At 49.1% G+C, this 2,296-nt stretch overlaps 1 pseudogene; it reads left to right on the forward strand.

The window, feature by feature from the left end:
• Positions 1-2,003: 2,003 nt before the first annotated feature.
• On the forward strand, positions 2,004-2,088 carry LOC146867712 (small nucleolar RNA SNORA17; annotated as a pseudogene).
• The last annotated feature ends 208 nt before the right edge of the window (positions 2,089-2,296 follow it).

The following is a 2,296-nucleotide window of genomic DNA, read 5'->3' on the forward strand; positions in this document are numbered from 1 at the left end:
TTTAGCTAAAACAAAATCCCGTTTTCCTCACATTACTGTGTTGGAAAGTTGTGGGATCATCACCCCGGCACACATTTCCTACCACCCAGCATTCCCCTCAATCTCTCAAGTAAAACGATACAGCATTTGTGTGGTTGCCCAAAGCAGAGTCAGCATAAAAATGTATAAAACAAAATTGTGTTTATCAGCTCGCTTGGATAGCCCCTCAATCTCTACACATTTTTCTCCCTTCCCCGTCACATGTACTTGGCCCACCCACACAAGTGAGCTATAATTTTTCTCGGGAGACTGAGGTGAATGCTGGATGGTAGGAAATTCATGCTGGTGTGGTGATCCCATACAGAAATGTGAGAAAAATTAGATTTGTTTTGTTAAATTTGAAGTCTGCTGGGACTTCTATGTAAGAAAACATTGGGGGATTCATGCAAGCCACACACCCTTGGACTGCACAGTGTTCAGATTTTAGAAATATCTGGATTTGGTAGGTTTCCTGGGATGGCCACTGAGCCCGGGACCTAAAACGCAGGTGCCCCCCCCCCCCCTGCAAAAACAGGTCATTTTCGGATCGATCATTTTGATGCCTCCACAATAAGTTTTGGGCCCTTCCCTGTCATGGGCACTTGGCCCCCCCACACACGTGAGGTAGCATTGTTATCAAAAGATCTGGGGAAATGTTAGGTAGTAGGAAAATTGTGCTGGACCGGTGATCCCACAGCTTTCTCACTCAGACATGTGAGGAAAATGCCGGCACAAATTTCCTACCACCCAGCATTCCCCTTGGTCTCCAATAAAATGGATACCTCAATTGTGTGGGTGGGCCAAGTGCCTGTAACATGGAAGGGCCAAAAACCTGTAGAGATTGGAGGGGCACCAAAACGTTTTTAGACTGACTCTGCCTTGGTCACCCACACAAGTGAGGCATCATTTTTTCCAGGAGATCGAGGGGGACACATAGTAGTTGGAGATTTGTGCTGGTGTGGTGATTCTTCAACTTTCCAACACAGACATCTGAGGAATATGTGACTTTTTAGCTTGATTTGATGTTTGCAGAGGATACTGGGTAGGAAAACGCTGGGAGATCCACACAAGCCACACCACTAGTCAAGCAACAGCCCACACACACTGCCAGCCGTGCACCATTCAATGCACACTTACAGCAAACCACCATACACGCACACTGCCAGCCAAGCACTAGTTCACGCACACTGCCAGGCAAGCACCAGTCTAAACACACAGCCACCAAGCTCGAGTCCAAACACACACACACACCGCCAGAAAAATACCCGTACACGTACTCACACAGCCAGTCAAATGCCAGTACATGCAGACCGTCAGCCGAACTCCACTTCACACACACAGAAACTTTCCCTGGTATCAAGTGTTTTTCTGCTCCCCTTGGGGCAAATGAGTCTAAAAATATTGCAGCTCAGATGTGTGCCTCAAAAAAAGGGGAGTGACCTTAACCTGACCATAAACATATCCCTGGTGCCTCCTGGGCTTTCTTCCCCCACCTGAGAGGGTGCAGATAACGTGTGATAACCACTATCTGCCCCCCAGGGGGCAGAAAGACTGTGCCTATTTTTGGGGGAGGCATCAGCATGCCTATTCTGGGCAGCTCCCACCTCTACACAAAGTAAAAATTATGCTTGGCACCTACTGGTCTTTCTACCCCACCCCCAGGGGGGCAGACTGGGGACTGTTGCCTATATCTGCACCTGAGGGGGCAGAAATACTGTGCCCATTTATTTAGGGGGCAGTGGGTGCATCAGCATGCCCCTACATTGCAGCCATCACCGCTACACAAATAAATAAATTGTCCCTGGTACCTAGTGGGCTTTCTGGCCACCTATGAGGCAGATTGGGAGCTATTTGCCCCCATATGCTCCTGGGCGGGCTGAAAGGCTGTGCCCATTTTTTTGTGGGGTGGGGGCATTGGTGTGCCCATTCCAGGCAGCCCCCACTCCTACACTAAGAAAAAAGAATCTCTGGTGCCTAGTAAGCTTTCTGCCCCCCAGGGGTTGCAGATTGGGGATCATTGTCTCACCTGCCCCATAGGGGAGGCAGAAAGACTTCAGACCAACTGAAAAATCACAAAAACTTAAGAAGTGATCAAAGCCCTTGCCTATGGGGCCACTCCCCTCTTCCTGGTGTCTAGTGGTGGATCTCTACTTGGGGATTGCCCGCCTGCAACGATCCCCAATCAGGGATCTACTAAGGAAAGATTGCCATTGGAAAAGGGAGATTTTCCCTTTTCCATTGCTACCTCTTCCATGTGTTTCGTGCTCAGAGGGCTGAG

Source organism: Triturus cristatus, chromosome 1_2, assembly GCF_964204655.1.
Source record: "Triturus cristatus chromosome 1_2, aTriCri1.1, whole genome shotgun sequence".
Classification (NCBI taxonomy): Eukaryota; Metazoa; Chordata; class Amphibia; order Caudata; family Salamandridae; genus Triturus; species Triturus cristatus.